General features: G+C 36.7%; 1 protein-coding gene across 4 annotated transcripts in view; it reads left to right on the top strand.

Moving 5' to 3' along the window:
- LOC145690558 (uncharacterized) overlaps window positions 1-16,995 on the top strand; it is a 638,254-nt gene that overhangs the window by 265,411 nt on the left and 355,848 nt on the right. The window contains exon 1 of one of the 4 annotated variants that reach the window (XM_081765567.1): window positions 12,895-13,014. The exons of the other annotated variants lie outside the window; for them this stretch is intronic. The gene's annotated coding sequence lies outside the window, so the exon portion shown is untranslated. Of the gene's footprint in view, window positions 1-12,894; window positions 13,015-16,995 lie in introns of those variants that run through there. 4 annotated transcript variants of the gene reach the window in all.

The raw sequence follows: 16,995 nt of genomic DNA, 5'->3' as shown, positions 1-16,995 counted from the left end.
ACTTGAAGAACAAGCGAGGGATCACAAGCTGACAACAGAAATAAACTATAAAATTGTCGAAAAAAAAAACAGATGTTACGTGTTTAAATTTTTCTTTCTTTTACTCCCATTCGAAACTTTTAAGTAATTAAACACTCAATAAATATAAACAGATGAAAACAAGACGAGTGGTTTGAGGTGTGGAGACCCGTTCAGTAGCAAAGCTATATGAGACGTTAAACTACACCTTAACGTAAAATCCTAACTACATAAGTTCTCCCCGGAAAACAAACTCAGGTCTCTCGCGCCGAAGACGTCTAGTATTGTTGTTTATAAGTTTGTACTACATATAGCTTCCTAATGGGTAGGTGGATAGCGTACACACCTTTGGCGCAGGAGGCCCGTGTTCGATTCCCGGTATAAGTTCATGAGGCAACTGCTGAAAGGAACGCTAAATTCAATTTGAAAATCAAATCTAAATAACTACATCTTTCCTGTAAATTGCCAGCTTTTGGAATGTGATTTCAAAATCTGCAGTAAATGCAACATACAATTGTCTGCAGTCAGATCCGGATTTAGGGGGGTGCAATGGTGCACGTGCATCCCCCTTCGTTGTAAATATACAGTACCTAAAGTGAGAAGCTAGCAGTGAGTTTTGCAAAATCAATAGTTTCAGTCAATTTTCTGAAGGTTGGAAGAAAAGGATTAATCGAGAGTAGACACTTAGCATTTCCAGGACAATTCCTCATTCACACCACAGATTACCTAAAGGCATTTAAAAACCTCAAATGTAATTCAAATATACTGAAAGTTATTTGGTGCACCTCCCTCAGAAAATCCTGCATCCGGCAATGTATGCAGTGCTTTAAGGCCAGTGTTTTCAGAACTGTTATCCTTGCTCTTAACTTCAGTCCATGTGCTATTTAGGTATCTGTTTTCTTAGGTCCCCTACACTTCCCAGTGGATTATGAAGCAAATCCTTTTTGAAAGCATTCGTAGCAGAATGAAAATCCGCTGATGGAATAGGCCCATTTAAACATTACGAGTTTCGTATAGATATAATTTTAAAAATGAACTCCTGCAGTTCGTACGTGCATTGCATGTGGAGAGATATTTTGTAACAGATGTTATTGTCGTGTCTATATTGATAATGGTTTCTTGATGCAATTATATCATCAAGTGTATAAAATACAGGTCAATCTGTGCTGACTGGCTGGTCTGTACAAGCTAGTTTTGCATCAAATCCGCACAAGGGCAGGGTGAAGCAGGAAGCACGAGTGCGAGGTTAAATAGTGTAAATGATAATCTTTAAAGTAGTGTTCCTAACCGTTTACCTGGCGCCTCCTTCTTAAACCCTGTATACTTCTCGCTAACCTCCCTCCCACTCATTGGCCATATATGCTTTTTTGTCTGATTTCAGATTCAGCAATTAAATCTCAAGTCTTCAATAATAATAATAACGGTAATGAAATCATAACCATATTTTCATCTTTAGTTCCCTCATAGCTATATGATTAGCGTAGACGTCTTCGGCGCGAGAGACCTGAGTTTCATTTTCGGCGAGAACTTATGTAGCTAGGATTTTACGTTAAGCTGTAGTTTAACGTCTCATATAGCTTTGCTGCTGAACGAGACTCCAAACCTCAAACCACTCGCCTTGTTTTCATCTGTTTATATTTATTAAATGTTTAATTACTTAAAAATCTCGAATGGGAGTATAAGAAAGACAAAATATTAAACATGTAACATCTGTTTTTTTTTTTTTTTTTTTGACAACTTTATAGTTCATTTTTGTTGTCAGCTTGTGATCCCTCGCTTGTTCTTCAAGTCCCCTTCAGGAGGCTGGCCCTTGGGAACCACTGGTTTAAAGTTTAAGGCGATGTAAAGTTGACCCTGGTATATTCATTCTAAATCGTGACTTAATCGTGACTCACTAACGTACACGTCTTTGGCCCAGCAGATCCGGATTCGACTCCCGGCGTAATTCCATTTGGTTCGGATTCCATGTGAAGCAGTAGGTCCATGTCTCATTATAACCTTGGTGTTGAAAGGGATGTTAAACTCCAACGAAAATAATGCAATTTATTTTGTATACTTCAGTTGGTATCCTTATATGGTTCATAAAAAATGCTAGTTAATAATGGCCATCTAGTTCAAGTTTGGGAGCATTTCTCGTGCAATTGAACCGAGCATGGCTTATCAATAACGATATTACAACGTTATTTGCCGCAAAATACTTCTAAACCAGACCTATTTTTTGGATGCAAATAAAGACGAATTGGAGCGTGTAATGTAAAGTTAACCTGAGAAACATTTTTGTACATGGTAAAAGTAACAAGGCCAAGACGTTTTTCAATTTTACATCATCAATTGAGTGGACCCCAAGTTCTGTACGTTTTGAAATCTAAAGAAGGTGTTACATAACAAAGTGCAAGATTTCTGTAAAAGCCAGTGTATTCAGTGTGAACACCATCAGATAAAATTGTCTCTGTGAGTTAATAAAAATGTTAAAATTGTAGTCAATAATAACATTCATGTGAAGTGCGTTTTATAACACTTTTATTTGGACAAAGACTTATTTAAGGATAATTTATTTGTACCGCGTAAGAAGTGAACATAAATCAAGAATTATAATGCAATGTACGTATTTCACAAGTAATAATATTGATAATCCCCTCTCTCTGTTTTTAAACACGCACACACACACACACAAAACAGAGAAACGAAACCAACACACATAGTAGCAGGTTGAACTTGAATCTTTGTGACGTCATCCGTACGTGGCCAATAAGAGTGCTACTTCAGCCAAGTATTGGATGAACCTCTTGGGATCGGCGAAAATGCTACCGATGTGCTAACCAAGCATTAGACATACGAAGTTGAAGCACTCCACCTGACCAGCCATAGAGTCCCATGAACTGTAGAGTCAGAGTACAGTTTTTATTATGATTTGTGAAATTCATGTTTCTTCACTGTATTTAGTGTTTCAGTTTGGTCGCTCATATATCCGGCCACTTATATAAGTCTAAATAATACTATGTATCTATATCGTATTATTAGGAAGAATGTAATTATTATTATAAATAACATATATGATTTCAACACGAATACTTGAAGGCACAACGAAAAGCCGCGTTATCTCAGTGGTAGAGCGCTCACCTCAGGTGCATGGGATCCTAACTCGTGGCAAAATTTTGCTTGTGGTATATAAACACTGTGTATGGGGGTTTTCTCGGAGTCCTACCGTTTCGTTCCACTTTCTTAATCCACCATTATCATCTATCTCATCATGACCGCCTTCCTTAGCCTTGGTGGATATTCATAGGACGCTAAAGTTTAAAAAATGAAAGCACAAGCACAATAATACGATTGATTTGGTGATTTACGTTTAACATTCCTTTTCAGCTGCGAGGCTGTGAGATGTGGACTTACAGTTTAAGGTAGAATTCGAACCACCGTAATCGTTCAAATTTTTGTGAGGCGCTCTCACCAGGAATCGAACCCGGGACCCCGTACACCAAAGATGGTACGCGCGTGCTAGCCACTAGACCAGTTGGGAGAGCCACAATAATACTAGTATTGAACGATTTATAGACCTAATATATAGTTTCCAATAACGTATTACGTTAGAGAAAAAATTTCAAATCAGACTTCTCCCCTTCACTTTCTTTCCGTGTGTAACGAGAGTTGGACATGTGATGGTCAGACGAAACCCACGTATCATCAGCAGTAACAGCATCACATAATTTTAAAAGAGACCCATTTAGGGGCGGATCCAGGGGGCAATCGCCCCCTCCAGAAGAGAAAACTTACTTATTTTATTTGTAAATAAAACCCATCCCAGAATTTGGTGCTCTTAAAAGTAGCTCTAAGTAGCAGTATTACAACCCCCCTGAAGTCCGTCCTGGATCCACCCCTGAGTTCATTGAATTGAATTGTCAATAAAGATTGCAAGGTACTCATCAACATACTGTTTCTCTCGGACCTTTTAATATTATGAGCAACACTGAATCCACGTTCACACGGGCAGTTGATAATGGCACAGAGCTAACTTTCCTCGTTAAGGCTATAAGAACTTGACTTGTACTCTCTCCATTCTGACACTGCAGTTTCAGGATTCAATCCCAATAATTGAACTGCATTATATAGACCCTACGTCTATGTTACCGTATAAACCACTCAGGCTATTACGATCTTTATTTCAAACACTGAAAAGCATTTTAGCACATCATTTGAATGAAACCTTCTTTCCACTTCGTCTACTAAAGCCTGGATTACCTGCCCCTTTATTTGATCAAACTCCCTGTCATTACTACCTGTATCAGACGCTTGTACACTAAATATTTTTCCCTTATAGAAACCTCTTATAGTCTAATAGGAAGTTATAGACATGCTACTGATTTATTTTAGCACTATTTAGGTGTGACTGAAGTTTTTCAATTTTTATTAATTTATGACATTTGCTTTCCATCTGTCCTCCTCCACCTACAGATTTTGGTGGGGGGAAATGCAAGCATAAAATTTTTGGTGGGAGGGAAATTTCCCCCGTCCCTCCCGTGATTTCGCACCCTGAGTGCCGGTGAATATATCGGGGAAGATAAGAATAGCCTATTAAGTTTATTCAGTGCTATCTTATTTCAAGGGGACATGAGTTTGTAAAAAAAAAAAAAAAAAAAAAAAAAAAAAAGTTATTTGATTTCATGGTAGGATTGTATGAGTAATGAAAATGGCTAAACTGCCGCAGATGGCGGCCACGGATGAAACCCACATGAACCTAGTTCCAGCGTTGTGTTACTACTTATCTATTCTTACTTTCATATATCTTACCCGTAATTACTCTTTTTCATTTCAGGACTTCACTATTCACTATTAATCAAAAATAGTTCTTATTTTAGTGCTTCCTTTGCTCTTTCCTACATCCGTATACAACTATATAGTATTACTGCGCAAAATTACTACCTTCGAACTGTTAAGTGTTGCAAACCACGCACTAGTCAGAAATTACTAAAACAATGAATCCTTTTCTTCTCATTGCGATGGAGGACATACATTCAAAACTGCTATTAAAAATTCGTGAATGATATCATCCTTCCTTGTTGCGTGTTTCAGGGACATTTGGGGATACATTCCCCTATCAAAGACGTTTACCTAAGACATTAAAAGTTACAAACCGATACGAAAATACCAGTAGCGTAGCGTGATATTCCGAAATGGGGATGCCAAAGTTAGTCATTTGTGCGATATAGTACTAACGCAAGCAGCAATACATAGCTATTCCGAATGGAAATATAGGGTTATACAAAATTTAGGAGGAAGCCCTCCTAATTGGAGGTCTAGTGGGGCATAGAGAAGCGAATGCGTAGATTACGTTAGAATTTAATAACCAATTGTCTCAGCTCCTTCTTGCTACTACCGTTGTGACGAGAAAACTAGGCCCCACTTTTGTATGAACATTGTTTCCAGTATCGTTCCCTTCATTTCTTTCTCGTGGGCGGCTTTTTTCTCCACATACCACACGTCAATCTCGTTCTTTCAAAATATATACCGGTATATATATCGCCCCTAGAAATTTGTCATCTTGGGTCCGGAACTCAGACGCCCGTTTGTGAATATGGGCCTGAGTGTATATATCATTTGAAGATGTAAATACAAAGCACTTAAACCAACTCTGGGGGCCTGTTTCTGTATCCAGATACTGAAGTCAAGGGCGCAAATCTGTCTTCAACGTTCGTGGGATGGGTAAGACTGTTCCCATAATCCTTTCCTTTTTTAACGATGTTCAAAATATTTATGAAGTTGAAAAAATGCTGTGGAGGATTAGGGGAGCAGAGTTGTCTATAACATCGGCAGAAGGGCACATTTTAAGGCTTATTGTGGGGGGAGGGGAGAAGAGACTTATATTACAGTAGATGAATCAGATTTCTGAGGTAAACCTGTTGTACTCGTATATTATATACCAAATGATGTAGACGAAATAGTGGTACATATCATTATTAGAACTCAGTGCCGTGAGCACATTCTGAAATTTGAATATATGCATAATAATAATTGACATGTTTCTACTTACGCATCCACAATGATCCACATTAAAATTTTAGGACATTTGTTTTATAACAATACAAATAATGACTTCCCCAAAACTATGAAAGAAAATCAATCAGGCCTATATTTGGCGCAACAACACTCTTATCTGAGCAAAATTATGATTACCACAATAGCATTATAGGAATTGTTACAGGAATTAAACAAATAGTTGAAAATAGACTACTAATAATTAATGACAATGAAATATTAAAGAATACGATTCTTTTTAAAAATGAAACAAGTCAAAGGACATCAGTTTCCTTTGTGGCAGTCGGATAGAAATCATCATCATCACAATCTCAAATCGGATTATTGGGGGGAGGGGTGGACAAGATTGTAGGAAACATGTTCCCCTTATATTCCCGAGATTTGTGCCAGTGACTGAAGGGCCCTGGCACAATCTTTGCGAGTGACGGGGAGTGGTGACTCTCTTGTCCTACCAGATCGGTGACCGTAATTCTACAGAATGCTTTGAATTTCTGCTTGTGTCTGTGAGCTCCTTTACGATGAAAATTACAATTACGATGCATTTAGTTACGATTAAGGCGTAACTATTTTAATACTATTATTTACATAACCGGCATGCTTCAAAAATGCGTTGAACTAACCATTTCCGTTTTGTTCTATTTCCTTTATATTAGGGCTCGTACGTTCTGTTCAGAAACTATAGCTTAGTTCAAAATATATACAGTTGGAAATACTTGAATATGCCAGCGTATATCTAAAGCAAATGTAGGGTTGCAAGGGATGAGGAGGAGTGAGAAGGGAAGTATTGCGCATGCGCATTCAACAGAAAGCAGACGAAAACCCCGATGCTTTCAATAGGCCTGGAAGCCCAAGGAAAATAACATACGACAGGAGGAAAGACAGAAAATGTGTATCTGAGCGACGCGCATGCGTAGGTTCCTGTTGTCAAAGTAAGTCGAGAGAGCGCGCCAGAAGATTGCAGTGGAAATAATTGTGATAATTACAAGCAAACAATTTATATATAATGAAATACGTACTTTTTCTTATTAACAGGGGATGCCGGGCATACCGGCGTTCCCTTACGCTACGCCGCTGGAAAATACTTCATCACTGCGTACTAACTATTTAATGGGGAATAATTATATGAAAAATGATTTTAAAATGTTTCTTGAAGAACAGCTCCATTAGTAAGTGCAGATTGACTTAGTATAAATGCAGTGTGTGAATGTATGACACGAACAGTGCATTAAACACGAACCAATTTGTGCTAGGTAGCCACTGAAAAGCACGAATGATATCTAACCGAATCAGGGCAGGAGCTCAGCAGGGGCCCTGAGCGACAGGAACGGGGTGCGTCCGTAGGGAGCAGGCGTGTCATTGACGTTGCGTATACTCATAAATGTGAATCGTGTAAAAACTTTATCTATTATATAAAAGAGAACGCACAAATCCTTTGTTAGCTCATCACGCTAATACGGCTGAACCAATTTCTTTCATTTTTGGGGGGTTATTAGGATTTGGACCCTAGATGGTTTTTATCATATCACTTTAATTTTTAATTACCAGTGTCTTGAGATAATTGACCATTCAAGTGTCCATAACGTACAAATCCTTTGTTAGTTCATCATAGGTATAAAAATAAACGTATTTATATGCAACCCGCATGACCGTGTCACTCGGCGGGTTAACATAAATGACAGGCGATATAATGTTAACATTTACTGGAATCTACTATGGTTTTTATCATATCACTTGAAAGCGAAAAAGTAAAAATTATCTAAGTAACAAAGTTTATTGCGTTCCGGGGTGACCGCAGCGAAGCGGGGCGGGTTAACATAAATGACAGGCGATATAATGTTAACATTTACTGCAATCTTCTATGGTTTTTATCATATCACTTGAAAGCGAAAAAGTAAAAATTATCTAAGTAACAAAGTTTATTGCGTTCCGGGGTGACCGCAGCGAAGCGGGGTGAACGCTGCTAGTATGTTATAAAACATAGGCATTGCGTCACAAAGCTTTGTCACTCTTGCATTATCACTTTGCATACTCCCTTGACATAGCACTTCCTCTCATCATATCTCTGTTGTCGAGTATTATGTGCTACACGTTCACGTTAATAGTTACGTTCCAGTGTGAAGTCTTATATTAACTAAGATTAGGTTCTTGTAGAGTAGTGGTAGTTATAATTAGGATGGCAATAATTTGTCAGGAAATGAGTTTTTGTATCCTATAAAGAGTTTGTTGTCCCATACATATTCTGGTTCATCTTCATGCAAATCTACGGCTCTCATACCTCTAAACTGAAAACTGGGACACGCAATAAAAATTAACAGTATATTTTTAGTTATGAGTTGGGTTCTTGTTGAAACATAATAATTAATTAATAGGTCAACACTCAGAAAGGTGAGAGTATAGTTTATTCCCATCAGTCGAATATCGATGACTAATAAGAGATTCCCCGTAGCTAAGCGGTTAGCGCAGGTGCCTTTTGACCTGGGGAATCCGGGTACGATGCCCATGGAGTTCATGTGGTTCGGATACCACATTAAACTGTAGGTTCACGTCTCATGTGGCTTTACTGCTGAAGGGAATGCTAAACTAAAATCAAATCAAATCGATGTGCTTCTTTATATATATATATATATATATATATATATATATATATATATATAATATTCACTTTCAAGGGAAACCGTCGCCTGTTTATTTCAAGAACGACATCACTCAAAATTCGTAATTTTTCAAGAGAAGCATTTAAAGTTTCGAAACGCAATGAAAACAAATAGCCAGAAGAACGACACAAAGTCCTCTTTAGCGCTCAGTTTTGGAATCACATCTGCGAATTTTTTATCAGAGCTAGATATCAGGATCAGCTTTCATTTTCTGACCATAAGTCGTTCTTGAAATGATCAGGCGATAGCCACGAACAATTTCTGAGGGAACAGATAATCGAGATTGGCCCGGCTAAACCAGGACAGCTGAGAGCTCTGTGCGCATCGAAAAGTAGTAGGATTTGTTTTCAAGTAGTTCCCGACATACGGCATTGGTGTAACTGTTGGTTAGGGTTAGTTTTACGATACAGATGACGTGGTTGATGAAGTTCGTTAGGCTACATTAGTTATGCAACGAGGCTAAGGGAGATGGTGAAGATAAGATAGGTGATAATTGTGAAATGAAGAAAGAGGAGGAAGGGGGAAATCCCAAGAATACCCATGCATAGGTTAGTTGCCACATGATTTTCACGTAGCATGGGCTGGGATCGAACCAGAGACCCTATGCAGTAGAGCTGGGCGCTCTATCACTAGAACCATCACGGCCCCTAAGACATCAATGGCGTTCTATCCCATTTTATGAATCCATATTTATAATCATGAAATATGAAGTGGCTAAATTCATCTCCGAACAGGCAATGAAAATAAAAATGAGGAAGTTATCGTCTCTGACTTTCCTGAAATTTGAATATTTGAAATTTGAATATCAGAATCTGAGGGGGGGAAATCTAAATGTACTGAAATATGTCAGGTCAAAATTGACCATGTGGAAGCCACTGTCGAACGTCATATTTTTAAAGGAAAAGGTAAATAACAAAACTTTTCATCCTAGATGATTTTTAAAGGCATTTTCATCGCTACATGTTTAAAGAAGTATGCTCGAAAACAATCTGTATACAAGAATTACAAATTTTATGCAAAAACTTTATCCTGTTGGCCCGAAGTAGGCCTAACTTGGGCAAGATGCTTATCATACAAGTCAAAACTTGAAGGATACGTTGAGAAAGAGACTACAGAAGGTACAAGAGTTCTCGTGTACTGCCGATAAGCAGGAAATTGTGCTGTGTAACCAGGACCACCGCGAGGGTTGTTAGCGCCCGGGGCGAGAATTCCTAAGCGCCCCTTCCCTCCAGTATGTTATGAGAAACAGCCAGAGTTTATTTTGTACTCCTAGATTTAAATATGGAGTAAGATCATAATGTACGATAAAATAAGTTGAAATCATGTCATTTTTTTTTTTTTTTTTAAAGTGAATGGGTTTTGTACTTAAAGCACAAAAGTTAATAAAAACCTAGTTTTGAATTATTGAAATCGAGTGCTATTCTTGTTTATTTTGAACTTGATATGCATCAACATAGTAATAGCATAGAATATACAAATATTAAATTCCAAGATTTAAAAAAAAAAAAAACTCAGAAAGCTGGAGAGAGTTCAAGTTGAATAATCCTGTTCGATGTTTTACATTACCGGTAATTTTGAAGTGCATACTCTAGGAGTCCCTCAAGGATCTAATCCAGGTCTCGTGTTATTTCTTCTTGTTATTAATGATATTCCTCTGTGTATTAAAACTTCTCAAGATTTTTTTGCCGACGATCTGAAATTATACTCCAAAGTAAATTCAATTGATGACTGCCTCAAACGAGAGATCTTTCAAGAGGAAAGACAATCCAAATAACTTTACTTATACAATAACTGGCACTTCCTTGTCTACCCCAAATACTATCAAAGATCTAGGAGTAATATTTTATAGCAAATTAACCTTTGCTCAACACGTTGACGCAATAACGAGTAGACCATATAGAATCCTAGGTTTAATTTATAGGATAGGACAAAAAAAAATCAACATTTTTTGTAGTATGTTCAGGTTACATACTTTCACCGGGGTCGCTCTAAGAGGATCCAAACGTCTAAAAAACGGAATTTTCAGAGAAATTTGCTCCTTTTTCCAAAATTTCCCCTTTCCCATACTTTAGCGGGACATAAATATTATTGCATTTGAAAGATTGCATCATTCTAAAGAGAATGGCGTACGAACCATAAAAGTTTGATGGATTATACTCGCTCAAAGAATTTTAGATCGTAATGTTCTCTATTGATATATAATTTCTCATTTCAAATAGAATTGAGAAATATTTCCCCACTTCACTATATTTAAGATATCAAAGTCATATTTGGTAAAAAGATTCCAAATAAACAAATGTATTTTTCAGGTTAGAATGTGATTGCGTACTCGTACCTGGAGTTGCTCTTGAGGTTCCCAAACTTCGAAAAAGGTATTTTTTCCTGAAAAATTTCTGGATTTCCCCCAAATTTCCCTTTTTCATACATCATACGGAAATGCGCGATTATGTAGTTGAAATACTGTTTTATCGTTAAGAGAATGCGGTACTAAGCATTAAATTCAGAAGAGTAGTGTTGAAGTAGTAGCTATTTAAAAAAGGCAATACCGTGGGTCATTACAGCCATCTTGAATGGCCGCTATTTTGGTGCTCTACACGGATTTCGAAGTGGATCTTCGACTCAAATGTTACATTTTGACATAAACTATAATCACAGAAATTGGCATATTCTAATCAAAAAGTACAGTATTTTTGGTGTACCCAATGTACTATTTCTGAATGAATATATGAATAAGTAAATGTTTATTTCGGGAAAGTGTTCAGTATTTGTTTTCATGAGTTACTTAAACTGGAATTCTGGGTAGTCAAAAATTACAGTAGGTACTTTGTATTATCTCTACTTATTTATATATGTTTGAAATGTGTAAATCCAGAAAAGTAGTAAGCCTATGAGAAAACTTCATCTTACGCGTATTAAATTGACGAAATATGATTTTGTGAGATCAAAGGTGAATTCTGAGGGAAGAACACATTGAAGTTTTTGGAACATTTTTCAGAAATGAAGAATCGTTAGATTTTCACGTCATGAAACTGTTTTCAGACAGCATTTGTTACTAATAAATTTTACGGCTAAACAACGATGTAGGAATAAGTGGAGTATGTTTTTGTAAATCGGAAAATTTTCATCACTGGTTACACCTGTGGTAGAAACTAAAGGTGTTCACCGAGTAACAATCAGTGTTGGAATGGCAAATTACGAAATTGGTAATCTGCAAAGCACAGCAAACACTGTATGCTTGGAGGCAACTGAACCAGGACGAATGTGCCAAACTACAAAAAAGACTACCTTCTCCATCTCCAACAAATACTTGATAATAGAAGTAATAGATACACTGTCATCAAATGCTGCAAGTGATCTGAATATTCCATTGTCCGCAATATCTTGGAAGATTTATTTTGTAAGATCTTTTAAGCTTCGTGAGGTAACAGCAATTCTGCAATTGTCAACCTGTTTGCATTGTATAATTCTTGCGTCTATATATGTATACATATACAAAAGACCATTTATATGTCGAAATAAATATATTAATTTCTTTTTTTTTTTTTTTTGTCCTCTTCACGTGTCTGGTAAAATAATGGAGAACTTAATATAATATATACTGGGATTGAGTACTAATTTTACAATATACGATGTCTTTCAGTGAATTCGTGACATTTATCTAATTAAAATACACTTGCTTAATTTGTATCGTATTTATAAGTACAAAGGATCATTACATTACCATGTTTCTCTAAACCCAGGTTTGTTCCCTATAATGATCTTGCAGTAGAATTTACAAAACACATTCGGAAATTGAAATATACAAAATTTTACAAATTTCTTTAATTCTTAATAATGCCACTGTGCTTTTTGGATTTATTGTTCATTTATTTGATTTACTTAGTATGGATATTTAAATGCACAAGTGATCCTTAAGACGTGCTGATTTTTTCTTTACTTTTCATGCAATTTATAGTATTATTGCAATAATTTTCTTTTATATAGATATTGGCCTCAATCAATATTGGTTGGCGCCAACGGATCTCATCGCAAGGTTGCTTTTTTACTTCACGATATTTGATATCACATACTAATATTTTTATATGACATCAGTGACGCAAATTTTGGGGTTTGGAATCATCTGTCCTCCTCAAAATTTTTCACATACTCACCACCAATAGTTCTAAACTCATATTCTGTATTGCGTTACAGACGGCAAATTTTGCGAAGACTGATACCAAAGGAGACCCTAAATGCATTTCCAAAATGAAGTTGCATCGAGCTACACAACATTAACTAAAAAGAAAAAAAACGAAGAATAGACCTGTAGGTAGGTAGTCGCCTAGTTAGCGAAAAACTTCATTCTTCTGAAGCCTTCGGTTGCTCGTTTGTATAATATATATATATATATATATATATATATATATATATATATATATATATATATATATATATAGGGTGGTTCAGTAATGTTGGACAGCCCTGAATAAATCGGAAACCAGAAGAGATATTAGCAAGGGAGTGGTGGATCCAGATACTTGTGGAAGGGGGCGTCTTTTGAGGTACAACACAATGTTACCAGGTCAACAGTGTTGCCAGCTCAGTACAAAGTTGTATTCTTTAAATAGAACATATAGAAGTTTATGCCATCAAAAGAATTAGTATAGAATGTGAATACCAACAAGCGAAACCGTACCTGTCAGTGTTGGCAAATAAGGAAGTTATAAAGCTTCAAAGATCAAGAAATTAAAGTGTCCGTAGAGCAAAACGAGCAAAAAGGCAAGGAAAATAATACTGCGGAATGAAAAGGGGTAACCGAAATAGTAAACCAAAGAACGCACAGCATCCAGTGAGTAACAGGGTTGCCACAGCAAAGGGGGGGGGGGGGAATTGAAAATTTTGCAGTTGCCATAGGAGGAAAAGTGCCCATATGGCGTAATGCTGGAAAGACCATAGAAAGTCTATGTAAGATTCAAGAATCCTAATAGCATTTGTTCGAACGCGATATCTCTAACCATTCTCGAGATACACCAAAGGTGTGTGGAGTTGGCAACACTGCATAATAATTCCCTCGCCCTCCAAACTACAGGAATGATTAATGAAAATGACACGCCCAACAAAATGTAAGAACTACACGGGTCTAATCGTCAAATAGAAGGCAATGATACCTTTATATTTACAAGAACATATGATGAAGTGTGGGATTTTCCCCGTAACTCGTATGGGACACGGAGACATCATTGTCACGCAACGTCCGTGACAATATACACATTATGGTACACTAATACTATACTCTCTCCTTTAGATGCCCTAAAAATTAAGAATATTCACTTTTGGGAAAAATTTAAAAATTCCAACTTTAGAGTGGTTTTATAGGAAAGTGAAAAATCTTTCCCATGTCATTTATATGGAACACCTTTTACACCCCCAAATTATTGGGCACTTCCTGTAGGGTTACAATGATTAAATTTGACATGATTGTAGCTTTTCGGGACTAACCGACAGAAACATTGCCAAATTGAATATTTTTAATTTTTAGGGGATCTAAAGGAGAGGTGAAGAATTCTCCATGTTATTTAAATGGGCCTTTTTTATACCTATAATCTCATATTTTAGGTACTTGGAATTGAAATAAAAACTTAAAATTTGGTATACTTATACGTTTTCGTTAGCGTTAACTAAGTAATTCGCTAAAAATAAAAAATTCCAAATGTAGAGTGGTTTTATGGGAAACTGAAAAATCTTCCCCACGTTATTTATATGAGACATATACACCCCAAAATGTTTAGAGACTTCCGGCAGGACTAGAATGATGAAATTTCGTAAGAGTGTAGCCTTCCGGACTAACGTGCAGGAAAATTGCTAAAAGTGAATATTTTTAGTTTAAAGGGGTCTAAAGGGGGGATGAAGAAATTCCCATATTATTTAAATGGGCGTTTTCTTAGGATAAAATATCTTATCTTTTAGACAGTTGAAATAGGAAAAAAAAACTTGAAATTTGGTAGAATTATGGATTTAAGAGATGCGAGGGCGTAGGCCGAGTAAACGTGAGGATCTAGGGATCGAAGCCCCCAGCTGTGCCAAATTCAGGAAATGTGATTAAAGAGCAAATGCACAAAATTCACTCTTCGTGCAAAGGCTGATACCTAAGAGATGAAGGCTGTAGGCCGAGCAAACGCGGGGGCCTGGGTGCGTTAAGCGTAATTGCAATCCTTGGTGTAAAACTTATCTCTACTTTAGAAATCCCATCGTTTTCCGGTTAAAGTGCAACTGAATTTGCATTTAGAGGAAAATTATATCATTTCTATGGTAATAGTTTCTCAGAAAACGGCAGTTAAACGTTATACATTTATTTATAACTAGGTGTCTCTACAGTGCAGATTAAGGATACGTGTACAAATACAAAATCATTAACTAGATAGATAGGACAAAACACATTCTTGGTACGTTCAAAAATGTAATTTTGTAAGGGAAGTTGTAATTCTTGGAGCAGCTTTACTTTAGGAGCTTAAATATTAACATTCCAGCGTTTCCTGGGCAAAATTCGACTCAAACTGCATTTAGGGGTAACTAAAATTACTTTTATGGTAAAATTTTCTCAGCAAATGACAGATATATTATACATTTATCTATAACTAGATGTTTCAAAGGTGCAAATTAAGAATAAGAATACAAATACAAAACCATTACACAAATTCGATCTTTTCAACCAAACGGGCTTAGTTTCTTCAAGCGTGGTATTTTGTCAAGTTGTATTATCGTGCAAGTATTTTGTAAGTTGTGTTCCCCAGTGCATGTATTTTGTAAGTTGAATGTCATAGTGCAACTTTACTTTAGATGGCATAATCATTATGACTAAAATTGTGAACCAAACACGGTTATGTTAAATGAAAACTATCATCAACTTTTACTATAGCACGGCCAACAAGAGATGGTCTCTGACGTTTCTTACCACATGGGGAGGGACATTGCAGCCCCTACTTTGATACCAGTGTTACCAACCACGATCACTCTGTCTTATACCATTAATTAAATTGCCACTACAGTTGCACCGAAAAAACCTTGACACGCGAGTAGTGGCAATGTCACTGCGAGCTATCAGAGACGTTCTCTTACTGGACGCACTATAGGCTGCTTACTTACACAGACAGATTTGTTCCACAATCCAGGTGGAATGAGGAATCTGAGATAGGGTTTTATACAGGGTCGTTTTGACGTATGATTAGCGTCATATAAAAGGCCTTACTACTGCAGGAAACATGTTAGTCAAACACTTTAGTAATCACGCGTCAGAATAATTCTGCATAAGTTCCCGCAGTGAGTAAAACTACGCGATTAGCACAGTTGTTGGGGTGCCGAAGGCGCTATTTGAATTTTTCTGGTTTAATTTTCCACGGTTATATCGAATATAAAAGGAGCAGTGATGATGATTATCAAAATGGTGGACTGAAGGAAGTGGGAAAACACCGAGAAAATCCAAGCACACTATGGGTCCTACATAAAATCTTCCTGGCGAAAAATGGGATCGAAACAGCGATCTCGTGCGCCAGAAGTGATCTATCTACCGAGCTATTTACAGCTAATTTTATTAAAATCTACTAGTATATTTAACCTACTTCAATTCTCCAAGTGTTTTGCAAGTACTTGCTTTTGCACCATGATTGCTGTACTTCATATATCACATGATCTTCAACAGATCTACTTCATATATCACAGAAGCTCAAGTATGAATTCTCTAATTCTTGTTTATAGTGGCATATATTCAAAACAATTTCACGCTATCTTTCAGTACTGGTTCAACCTTGATACTATGCACACCTGAAGATAATAACAGTTCCGAATAAGAACACTTTTATCCAGAAACAATCGCAGGATTTTTCCAGGGGCGGGGAAGGGGCAAAAGACCGACATACATTGATGCACATAACGCATAATGCAAAACAGTTATTATTGAGGCTTATTGCAGAACTTTGTGGGCTACATTAAATAGGTCTATATTAAATATTCTAGTAGGTGTAACCAAATATAATGTGCCTTCACGTGTGTTTCTGGATAAAAGCGTTTTGAAACAACCAAATACAACGATGAATCAGGACACTGGTTCTTTATTACTGAGCCACATTAAATAATACTCACACTTCATTTCTATTTGATTCCATTTTTTTTTATATATTATTTATCTGGCTGCCTGCCAACCGGATATTGACAATCTCATTATTTAACATATGAATATCCTTTTCTGTATATTTGACGATTATATTATTTTTAACTAACTCCTTCTTCATAATAACCTGGGTTAGTACGTATAAAG

The sequence above is a fragment of the Thermobia domestica genome, chromosome 7 (genome assembly GCF_964235325.1).
Source record: "Thermobia domestica chromosome 7, izTheDome1.hap1.1, whole genome shotgun sequence".
NCBI lineage: Eukaryota > Metazoa > Arthropoda > Insecta > Zygentoma > Lepismatidae > Thermobia > Thermobia domestica.
This window is presented reverse-complemented; position numbering and strand designations above follow the sequence as displayed.